Raw genomic sequence first — 12,599 nt, 5'->3', positions numbered from 1 at the left:
GAAAAACATTCTGATACTCTGTCCTTTGACTTATTAAATAGAGTGAACTCTACAGATTAATTTGAAGATAAAGTCCATGGAATTCTGAATTTCTCTTTTTTTCAGAGTTCCATGTTTTCAAATTTCATGTCATACTACTTTGCCTTACATATGTTTTTCCTGGGTGAGCTCATCCATTCCGAGGACTTTATTTGTCGTCGAACTCAGGGCTTGGCAAACGATGACCTGCAGTCAAATACATTCTGGCACCTGTTTTTATGAATAGTTTTATTGGAACAGAGGCACACTCATTCTGTGCTACCTGTGGCTGCTTTTCTGCTGCAATGGCAGAAGTGAGTAGCTGGGATAGATCGTCAAGCCGGCAAAGCCTAAAATATTTATTCTCTGGCCCATTACAGAAAATGTTTGCACATCCTAATCGTGCTCACTACTTTCAGCTTTTCTCCTAAGATCTTAATTCCTAAGTGTAACTGCCCACCAGATTTCCTTACCTCCATGCTCCACATCCACCTTAAAATTGACATTTACCAAACTAAATTCTTTCTGTGTTTATTTTCCACCCTCATCAATTCCTCCTTCTAGTTTCCTATCCCAGTTAATGGCACCACCATATGCCCAAGGTGCTTCCCTCCTTTATATTTCTCGTGCCTGATCTGTCACCAAGGCCCGTCCATCAACCATCCAAAACTATATGAACGTCTTGAAGACAGTGGTCTAGGTAGGCTTTTACGTAACCAGTACTTTATCATTTCTTGTATTCTCAAGCCCTGACTGCATCCGATCAGAAATTCCTTTTAACAGTCCCTTAGAAGTTGGCATAAAGTATATTCAATGAGAAATAACTATTAGTATGTCTTCATCAAATAAGCCATGGAGACATTGGTCCATGTCTTAACTTCAGATACTGCCTCACAAGTAAGAATTTAAGAATGCTAGGAAGTCAGAATGCTATAAAATTTGTGCTTTTTTTATTAAAATACACTGAAAAGAGCATGACTGTTTGATTTATTGAGTTGTCATTTTAAAACTATTCCTCATCGATGCTTTAAAATTAAATCTCTGTTCTGTATGCAGGGCCTCATTGGCCAGGGCACGAGGTGCTAAAACTCCAACATTAGATTACCATTTCTGCTGGTTCAGCCAAAGAACATGTTCAGATAACAAATGGATTTCCATCTTTTTCAGTATTACTTGAATATTATTGTAAAGCTCATGATATTATTAACTCTGCATCATCTTTTATGAATTTAAAATTATGCTATAATAACTGATGAAAAACAGAGTAAAAATAAATAAACCTTGAAATACAAAGGGATTAGTGGGGACAATAAATATCCACTCAGTGTCTTAGCATTTTTGATCTTGGCATTTATTTTATGCAGTAAATATTTTCATAGTACTTTAAGTTTCTCTCTTTGAAAAATTATGCAGGAGCAGCCTTTGTTTTCAAGGTCAACAGAGATGTTTATAGCACTTAAGTCAAAAGCAGAGGTCATAAATTAATTCAGATCTCTGAGCAAAGACATTAGCCTTTGTGTAGCATAAGGATTTGGGCTTGTTTATATAAAATAATCCCCAAGAATTCCCCATGCTCAACAGGGATCTTAAAGATTAATATTTTTCTTTGGTTAATGATTATGGAATACATTAATAAGCTTCTCTAAATGCTTCCTAAAATTTTAATTGTCTGTAGACTTTCAAAGCTGTATTTCGATCAGACATGCAAAGAAATGCTGTAGCTCAATTACTGCCAAATTAAGGATGATTTTACATTATGATTTGGGAAAAAATGCCATCCACATAAGACTTCAAAATAGCTGAAATACTTAGAGGAAAAAAAGTAAGTGGTTAAGGACGTCAAGCTGAAATATTGTCCCAGTGCTCTGTTGGCCATGTCACCTCTTGCAACGGAGATAGCTGCTGCTGCCACTGTTACTATGTCACTGGTCCGTCCGCTGGTGGTACTGGTGCCCTCAGCAGACCTCCCACCTAAGCTGGAGGCTGGCACATAAAGTCTCATTACAAAGCCTCACATAAAAATCACTTTCAAGTCTTCAGTGAATAGGTTTTAGCAGGTTGATAGTCCCATCTAGTGATCTTTTTCTAAGAACTAGACAGTTTGGGGCAGAACAAAGAGAGATTTCTGGTAGAAGTGTAGCTCTAATGGAGATTCTGTAGCCTTAGATGAGTCCGTTAACCCCTCTCCATATTGAAACTGGGGATAATAATCCGTATTTTGTAAAAGTTGTAAGGGATGGGAGTTGCGCTTGCAAAGCACCTGGCAGGTGGTAGATGCTTAGGAAACTGTGGTGTTGTGCGTGGTTGTTGATGTTAAAATAATAATAATAATCAGCGCCCTGTTTGAGGCATCATGCTCGTTAATTATTCAACATCTCCATTCAGTTTTCTGTTGTCGTCCTTGTCACTCACCGGTTGCTCCAGTTAGCGGAGTGAAAGAAGTGTAATCTCAATCTTGATAAGTAAATGGCTCTTCTCCGATACTCTGTTTCTAGCATATGAGATCATGACTTTGTGTCATGGAGAATAATGTGCAAAAGTCACTGTGCAGCCATTCATAACGGCATGTTTTCTAAACAATGAAAATTTGGAAGCTACTTGCCTTTAAGAATGAGGAAGTGACTAAGGATATAAAAGTATACAAGATTTTATAATTTTTAAATAACACATGCAGGCTGTTTTGGAACATGGAAATGCATATTTGACATAATAACTGAAAATGGTACGTAACAGTATTTCTTCTCTGGTGGCAACTTGGTAAATGTTTCTATAAAATTAAAGATCAAGGAACTTCAGAATATAATAAATAGGGTTTTAATGTTCATTGGTTTCTTTGCTTTCCACAAAATTGTTTAACTTGATAAAAATTGTTATGACCTATTTGTCTTAAAAATGTAATAACTTTCATTTACTCATTCTAATGTGACAGTTGAACCTTTCTGAGTTTATTTCTGCTATACATTGGGCATTGTGTTGAAGCACTCACCACGTAGCATCTTTAGCTTTTGGAATATAATTCTTTTTGTAAATTAGGCCTCTTGAGCTGTTTTTATTTTCTTCCTAGGTTCCCAAAATCCTGTGTATGTATGATAAGCCAGAGAAGGTGGGAAGTTTGAACTAAAGATTTAGATTTTTAATTAATCCCACACCAATAGAGAAATGTATAAGTCAATGTATCATTCTGTAGAAATTTATGTGGCACTTTGGGACCTGATGTTTTAAAAAAGCTTAAGTCATTTTTAAAGAGCATCTGACAGTGATTTATATAAATTAGGGCCTCCCTGTGTCTCATTTTTCTATTTCCTCCTATCGCATCTAACAGGACTCTTTAATAAGGCAGGGCTCATTTTACATGAGAGCAGTGCCCCCAGGCGCTGTGGATGATACTGAACTTGGGCATGTGATACAGTTGGCATCACAGTTCTTTACCCAGAGACAGCTGACGGATCGACACAGAAATACATGCTACATAAGAAATAATGCTGCATTAAGTCTATATACTTTAAAAAGTATATAGACTTTATCTCAAAAATAGAAATATGTGAGACAAATAAGTTACAGTCCTTTAGAGAAAGAAAGAATGGAGGAAGGAGATGGACAACTAAAATGCACTTTGACACTCTTCTCTACTTGCTGAATTCCAAAGACTGATAACTCTTAGAGGCGTGAAGGGGTGGGTTTGTGTTTCATTCGTAATGAGCCCACGTTCTACTGTGTTTCACCCGCTTATCAACAAGAGTGTGAGGCCACGATTGTGAAATTAACTCACTGGCTGATTGACTCAGTCACCTACTTTTCTCCTTTCATTGCCTCGTTGGGTTTCTCTATGTTCAGGATTGCTGGTTTCTCTGTGTCGTATCTGTCTATCTGTCTTGTCTATCTGTCTTCCTGCCTGGAAGGAAGCCTGCCTTAAATGCAAATGTATTTACTACTGATTAATTAATTTATGGGCAAAGATGAGAAAAAGCCATGTGGGTGCCATGCCATTTCATTTCAGGACTCAACATGGATCTTCTCTCTCAGGTTTTATGACATTTTATGACAACTGCACTTATGAAAGGGCCACCTCATATTAAAATCGTGTCTTGAGAACTGCAAGGTGGTACTGGGAACTCAGATCCCTGTGATTTGGCATATGTGACTCCCCAAACTGAATTTCCCAAAGGGTCTTCTTCTCCAGCAATATTCTCATCACTGTTCCTGTGAATGTTTACCCTAAGTGTGTCTCCTTAGATAAATTCTAACATTTTGGTAGAGGAATGAGGGAGACTAATTTATGTGATTAAATTCTCATTCCTTTGATAGAAGATTAAATCCTTCCCTGAAAAATGCCAAAGGGTGTTTTTTTATTTGGAGTCTCAGTTTGAATGGAAACACTATCATTCTAGTTGGAGCTTTGAGGAGTAACAACGAAACACGTTCTTAATTTCTAAAGTAAATGATTAAGCTGTATTCATTTTAAGGAAGTCTTCCATAGTTTTGTTTTTACAGGAAAAATATTCACAAATTTATTTTTGCTTTTATCGAGGTATAAAATAAAAATCCTGTGTTGAAAGTATCATGTGCATGTTGATGGCTGGTCCTATGTCAAATAGGAAAACCTGGGGAGAGACCAGGAGGGCAGGGACCATCTCCATCCCCAGCTGCAACATAGGGTTTGCTGCATAGTCGGTGCTGAATAACTATTTACTGAATCTCCAAATGACTGATTAATTCCTGGGCGTCAGCGGTCTGGATGGTAGTACCAGCCCTGCCAGTGCTCAAGACCTCTCTAAGCCTTAGTTTCCCCATTTGTAAAATGGGCATGACAATGTTTGCTCTGCTGTTTTAACAGGAGACTGTGAGAGTCAAAGGAAAAATGTGTGACATCTTTGAAAACTGGAAAGGGCTTTATATAAGTAATCATTTCTAGAATTATTATCGTGTGGCTACGTACTGCTTATTGATACCATACACTAGTTAGTGCTTGAGTCCAGTTAGCATTCAATAAATTCATACTTAAGTAAAAAAAAAAAAAAAAAAAAAGATTGTGTTTAAACTACTAGGTATAAAATAAATAAGATACAAGGATGTAATGTACAGCACAGCAAATATAGCCAATATTTTATAATACTGTTAGAGTATAATCTATAAAAATGTCGAATCACCGTTGTACATCTAAAACTATTATAATATTGTCGACTGTACTCAATTAAAAGTAAATAAATTAAAAGACTTGGAAACTCAAAAAAGTATTAAAACTAAAATTGAAATTAGTGGTTTAATCACATTTATTGGCCTTCTAAAGCTTTGTGAAACACTGTCTTTATTTTGACATAATTGTAAATCCTTTATGTATTTAATCGACTTTCGTTGTTTCATGGCGGGTGGGGGGACACTCAAGACCATATTCTAGACAACTGAACCACTATTTCTCAGCAACATTGCACATTAACAGCTTTTTAAATACATATGAAGCTTTTTATGTAAGAGTGAGCAAAGGATAATGGAACCTGTAAGATGAAGGTTTAAGATGTGGGTAAATGAAAACTTGGCTTATGGTAGATTGCCATCACTGCTTTGGAAATTAGATTCAGATATATATCACATAAAATTCACTGTTAGATATGCTGGACGTTTAATGACAGGGTTTTGTTGAAATGAGATCTTGTGGGTTTTGATGAAGAAAATCAGTCAGTATCTGCCTTATCTTTTATTCTCTCTTCTTGCTGCTCAATGTGCAATTAAATTGACTCTGCAGGATCACAGTGTGTTGCATATATTAATTTTATACTCAGCCTGCCTATATTAACTTTATGCTAACACTGCTGATAAGTGACAACAAAAATGCGTTAATAATGTCATAACTGTTAGCTGGAATCACAAGTATTGTATTCCTGAGGTTTGCTTTATAATCTTCTCTCTATATATCTTTAATTAGATGATGTATTCATAATTGAACCTTTCTGAATTTATTTCTGCTACACATTGGGCATTGTGTTGAAGCACACTCACCACAGTGAGTGGTGAAGCACTCACCACGTAGCAAAGATTTATGTGACATGACCCCAAATTATGTCCAGGCAGGGAGATGGGACGCAATCTCACATCAAGTTTGAAAGCCATCAAATCAATATATGTAAACTTACATATATGAATGATGCTGGAATCTTTGATGAAAACTATAATCATGACACCCCTCTGACCCTACCGAGTTCTGAAAAATATTCAGAGAGAGGAGAGGATAAAATAATTGGCAGATAAGGTTCAACTATCATCATTATTACTAGTAGAAGCCAGGTTGGAGGGTGGGGTTTATTTGTTGTACTGATGCGGAACCCCAGAGTTAAGCACAAGCCACAGTAGCTGGGACAGACCTGTGGGCCAAAAGGATCCGATTATGGCATGGAGGGTCAGAGGAAAATTCCCAGAGGGCGGCTCCATCCCTAAAGGAAGAAGGGAGGAACTACACCAGGGTACCTAGTTTACCCTTCCCCAAAGCACTCATTAAGTGCATCACTCCACCTCCCTCCCCTTAAATGAAGAGGTAGAAAGAGCCAGAAGTGATATCTGCTTGAATTGCTTGATCAGGGAAAAAGGGATTTAACCCCCAATACAGGACAGGTAAGGTAATATTTCATGTCAGATGAACTGGGCAGACAGGACAGAAGGAAAAGAGCAAGTCTCACTAAGAAGGATGGTCAGGACTTAGAGATAAGGGGAGAAGAGGGTGGAACATTCCAGGCAAGGATAGTATCTGCAAAGGCAGGGGAAGGTGAGTTTGTTTTGGAAAGGAACTAGGCTGGCTGGTCAGATTACAGAGGTCCGGGAAGTCCCAACCACAGGAACTAGGGAGCTCCCTCCTTACCCAAGGAGCTTTCAGAAGTGGGATGCTTGAGTGTTTCTTTCTGAATATGTGGAAGAGAGGTGGTTTTTTTTTTCCTTTATTGCATCCTAGTACATTGAACTCTGAGAATGTTTTCATGTATTTGCATGGTTCTCTCTATAATTTACCTTGGCTAATTACATTTAACTATAGGTTTTTAAGAATATATTGGGGCTCCCCTGGTGGCGCAGTGACTGAGAGTCCACCTGCCGATGCAGGGGACATGGGTTCGTGCCCCGGTCGGGGAAGATCCCACATGCCGCAGAGCGGCTGGGCCCGTGAGCCATGGCCGCTGAGCCTGCGCATCCGAAGCCTGTGCTCCGCAACGGGAGAGGCCACAACGGTGAGAGGCCCGCGTACCGCAAAAAAAAAAAAAAAAAAAAAAAAAAAAAAGAATAATATATTGAACTTGGTGACTAATCATCAGATTTCAATAGCACAGAGTCTGTAATTTTTTGCAGTTGTGTGACCTATGTAAGGACATGATGCAGAGAGAAATTATTCCCTTCTTTTCCGTGATAAAAATCTTATCTCTGGTTACAGTAAAAGCTGCCTTTAACACATACTACTATAGTTAACATAGATAACCAACAAAGACTTACTTTATAGCACAGGGAACCCTACTCAATATTCTGTAATAACCTCTATGGGTAAAGAATCTGAAAAAGAATGAATATATCTATATAATTGAATCCCTGTGGTGTACACCTGAAACTAACCCAACATTGTAAATCAACTATACTACAATAAATTTTTTTTTTTTTTTTTTTTTTGTGGTACATGGGCCTCTCACTGTTGTGGCCTCTCCCATTGTGGAGCACAGGCTCTGGACGCACAGGCTCCGCGGCCATGGCTCACGGGCCCAGCCGCTCCACAGTATGTGGGATCTTCCCGGACCGGGGCACGAACCCGTATCCCCTGCATCGGCAGGCGGACTCTCAACCACTGCGCCACCAGGGAAGCCCCTAAAAAATTTTTTTTTATAAAAAGCTACCTTAAAAAAAAAATTTAGGGGCTTCCCTGGTGGCGCAGTGATTAAGAATCCACCTGCCAAGGCAGGGGACACGGGTTCGAGCCCTGGTCCAGGAAGATCCCACATGCCACAGAGCAACTAAGCCCATGCGCCACAACTACTGAGCCCACGTGCCGCAACTACTGAAGCCCATGCGCCTAGAGCCTGTGCTCCGCAACAAGAGAAGCCACTGCAGTGAGAAGCCCGTGCACCTCAACGAAGGCCCAACACAACCAAAAATATAAATAAATAAATAAATAAAATTTATTTTAAAAAAAAGATTTAGTTCTGAAATAGTTTTCAAAACCAAAGTTTGTGAATCTGGGTGGACCCAGTGGAATCCTGGCTCACGATGCCATGCTCTGATACATTCAGGAGCCAGCAGCCCATTGATTTTTGAAGGCTTTTCTGTTGTTTATGTGATTGTAGTATACATTTCTCCAAAATAACGTCCTTAGAAATGGGGCTTCAAAGAAAGGTAACAATCAATTACAAAATTGTTTATTACATAGATTTTGTTATTCCGTGCATTGAATTATGTTTGCTCCAAAACAACATTACTAAGAAGGAAAAAAATCTCTTTAGTGCTATAAGACTCTAAGATGGGTGTATCCTGTACCCCGTAAAGCAGTTTTAACTCTTTGCTGATTGCTTTGGGTATGCAATGGTGAGAGGAGAGAAAACCCATTAGATACTTTCCCTGTCTTCAAGGAGTTTGGAATTTCACTGGGGACATGTGACAGGCATTTTCATGACAGGTGATAAATACAAAAGAGTGTATGAGTAAGCATCAGGATGTCTGCTTTTAGTCATTCATTGCCTGGTCTGTTCAGAAGACTTACTGAACTGTTGGACAAATGTTAAAGATGTTGTGTTCCTTTGCCTGACACCCTGACGAATGCTACTGTCTTGACTTGGCACAGAGGTCATTGGTTCACCATATGACTAATATTACTTCCACTAGCTAAAGCTTGGTAGTTTTTAAGAGTTTGTTTTTTGGCTATCACTTATCCTTTTTATCTTACTTCCCTCCTAGCTGTCATGTTTATTGAACTACGTGTATCTCTAGTCACATAGAAAGAAGAGAGAATTGAATACTTTATAACAAAAGGAAAGTTCTGAGGCTTAGTTATGCTGCTACAACTATGCAATAGGATGATCCGACTGAATGGGCCTGACAGGAAGTGCCCCGGGTCCATCATGTTTTCTGTAGGATGCCGTATACATTCCAGGCTGTGGTTTTATGTTTGTTTGTTTTCTTTTTTATTACTGCAGTGGGTTTATTTTATTTTATCTATGTGGCTGTTTGGCTACTAAAGAGTTGACTTGTTTTAACAGCGATTCTTGTGGACTAGATTGGATTAAATGAATCATGCCTTTTATTTTTAAAACAGCTTTATCAAATTATAATTCTCATATGATACAATTCACTCATTTAGAGTGTACAGTTTCAGTATATTCACAGAGTTTTGCAACCATCACCACAATCGGTTTTAGAACATTCTTACAAATCTAAAAGGAAATTCCTCACCCCTTAGCTATCACCTACTCCTTCAATTTCCTCATCTCCTGCACTGCCCCCAGCCCTAGGCAACCACTGGTCTACTTTCTGCCTCTAATAAACCACTCTACTGAAGGAAGCAGTCAGTGGACATCAAGATCCAGGTGATGGACTTATCTTTGATGATTGGAGCTGTTAGAGTTTACAGTATCTGAAGGAAAAGTCTGACGTTCCTAAGTGTGACTGGTTAGAAGAATGAGTCTCATCAAAAATAAAAACAAGCTGAAAATAGCCACAAATTCAGCGTGTGGAAAAGTACTTTTCAGCCAATGTCACGTGTACGCATCAACCATTTGTAGTCAGCCCTGACCTACTCTCCTCCAACTCTTTACATGAGAAATGTTTAACAGAATAAAGTAAACATATACACACACTACTCTATATAAAATAGATAATCAACAAGGACCTACTGTATAGCACAAGGAACTCTACTCAATACTCTGTAATAATCTACGTGGGAAAAGAATCTGAAAAAAAGAATAGACAAATGTATATGTATAATTGAATCACTTTGCTGTACACCTGAAACTAACACAACATTGTAAGTCAACTATACTCCAATATAAAATAAAAATTTTTTAAAAACGTTAAATTGCTTACAGTTTTTATATATATATATATTTTTTTGTGGTACGTGGGCCTCTCACTGTTGTGGCCTCTCCCGTTGCGGGGCACAGGCTCCGGACGCGCAGGCCCAGCGGCCATGGCTCACGGGCCCAGCCGCTCCGCAGCACGTGGGATGGATTTTCCCGGACCGGGGCACGAACCCGTATCCCCTGCATCGGCAGGCAGATTCTCAACCACTGCGCCACCAGGGAAGCCCAGTTTTTATATTTTTGTAGCATTGTCCACTGAGCAAAATCCCATTTCAACATACTATATGCAGAGATTTTGCTAAAATACGTCAAATGGCTCTTCCATCAAGGAGCTCGCAACATGGCAGAGGGGGATGGATATGCATAAACAAGTAAGCGCAAAATAATGTCAAAATACTCTAGGGCCAGCACAGAGGGGACTCACGAGGACAGGTAGTTGTGTCTGGGACACTGGTGGAGAAAGGGATGTCAGAAACAGCTCGTAACGGAGATGACCCTGGAAATTAGCTAAGACACATTAGTAATGCTTGGGGAGTGGAGAAGGGAATTTAGGTAGAGGAGGCAGGCTGTTCAAAAGCATGGCTATAGGAAGCATCCTAGAACTTGTGGACATGAGCAGATAAGGAAGTAGGGTATTGGTAGGAAAGGTAGTAAGGGAGGATGCTGAGGGCAGCAAGCCACTGCATGAAAGGTATTATGTGAGATGCTTAAGAGGTTGGACTTTACCCACTGCATTAGTTTTCCGTGGCTGCTGTAACAAAGTACTGAAAAGCACGGGGTGACCTTGAACAACTGAAATTCATTGTCTCACAGTTCTGGAGGCTAGAATTCCAAATCCAAGTGTCTGCAGGGCCATGCTTCCTCTGAAACCTGTGGGGTCGGATTGTTCCTTGCCTCTTCCAGCTTCTGGGAGCCCCAGATGTTTCTTGGCTTGGGGCAGCATGATTCCAACCTCTGCCTCCAACTTTGCAAGGTATTCTCCCTGTGTTTCTTCCCATCACCTTCCCCCTGTGCATGTCTGTCTCTGGGTCCAACTTCCCCCTTTTTATAAGGACATCAGTGATATTGGATTAACGCCCACCCTCGTGACCTCATCTTAAGTAGATTACCTCTGTAACAATCCTGTTTCCACATGAGGTCACATTCTGAAATACTGGGGCCAGGATTTCAACATATGTTTTTAGGGGACAAAATCCAACCCATAACGCCCCCCAAACATCAGGGTGTTATTGAAAGAGTTTAAGGGGAGTCAAGTGATTATTTTTGCATTTCAGAAGGTTAGTTGGACAGCTGTGGAGGAGGAATGCAAAGGAGACAAGAGTAGTCGGGCAAGAGGTCTTATGGCTCTTAGATAGCTGACCAAGTATGTGAGGTGCTGCTTTATCCTTCACTCACCAAAGTAAAAAAAAAGAAGAAGAAATGAAGAAATTCACAAATCCACAGCAGCACTGAAAATCTAGAATCCCAGAAGGTGTTAAGAGGAATGCAAAGGAGACAAGAGTAGTCGGGCGAGAGGTCTTATGGCTCTTAGAGAGCTGACCAAGTATGTGAGGTGCTGCTTTATCCTTCACTCACCAAAGTAAAAAAAAAGAAGAAGAAATGAAGAAATTCACAAATCCACAGCAGCATTGAAAATCTAGGATCCCAGAAGGTGTTAAGAGAAATGAATCTAAGTGGTGGTGAAACCCAACAGAACTGAGAAGTATACTCTGTTTTACGGTTACACAGACTGTGTATTAATACAACTTTGGTTTTAGGTCGATAAGGAGAGAGAGAATGAAACAAAAAGTGCACATGCTCTGTGACCCATCAATTCCATGTCTGGGAATCTGTCCCATCGATATGCTCACTCTTGCAGTGAGATATATATGCAACAGTACTCTTTGTAACATTGCTTCTAACTGAGGAAAGCCAAAAACAACCTAAATATCCATTGGCATGGAAATGTCTAAATATAGTATATTTATAATACCATTGAATGCTCTATAATTAAGAGAAATGAGATAATTCAATATTTACTTTCATGGAAAGTTCTCTAAAATACAGTAAATGAACACAAGGAAACAGTTGAACAATGCCTTGTGTAGAATACCATATATGTAACAAAGAAAGAAAAAAAATACCTTTAGATTTTTGTGTCTCTCGAGACCCTTTTTAAGCATTTTTTACTCACCTCGAACAGTGCTAACCTATAGGGAAGGAAGTAGGATTGGGGCGGTAAGGTGAAAAGGAACTTTCATTTTGTATGATGTATTTTTCTGTATTCTGTGAACCTTTTCAATAAGCATGTGTTACAACGGGCTGGAGATTTACTATAACAAGAATGTGAGGAGGTAGAAACCATGGGACTTGGCCAGCAGTTGAATGTGATGAACAGCAGGCTTTAAGGGGGAACGTGGGAGACAGAACGGAAGGGATAAAGTGGGGGCCATGAATTCAAAACACTCAGAAGTAAGAGGACAACATTTTAAAGCGGGAGATGTTCTTTAATGAAACAAGCCCACGAGGAAGACAGAAGGTGTGTATCTTATTGTAAAAGAGATCGAG

The 12,599-nt window shown here is 39.4% G+C and overlaps 1 protein-coding gene across 2 annotated transcripts in view; it reads left to right on the top strand.

Moving 5' to 3' along the window:
* The window catches only part of PAG1 (phosphoprotein membrane anchor with glycosphingolipid microdomains 1), a 136,456-nt gene that overhangs the window by 56,063 nt on the left and 67,794 nt on the right, over nt 1-12,599 (top strand). Inside the window, exon 1 of one of the 2 annotated variants that reach the window (XM_067017342.1) lies at nt 7,183-7,226. The exons of the other annotated variant lie outside the window; for it this stretch is intronic. The gene's annotated coding sequence lies outside the window, so the exon portion shown is untranslated. Of the gene's footprint in view, nt 1-7,182; nt 7,227-12,599 lie in introns of those variants that run through there. 2 annotated transcript variants of the gene reach the window in all.

This window comes from Kogia breviceps, chromosome 17 (genome assembly GCF_026419965.1).
Source record: "Kogia breviceps isolate mKogBre1 chromosome 17, mKogBre1 haplotype 1, whole genome shotgun sequence".
Taxonomy (NCBI): Eukaryota; Metazoa; Chordata; class Mammalia; order Artiodactyla; family Physeteridae; genus Kogia; species Kogia breviceps.
The sequence above is the reverse complement of the archived record's forward strand: the minus strand, read 5'-3'. Positions and strand labels throughout refer to the sequence as shown.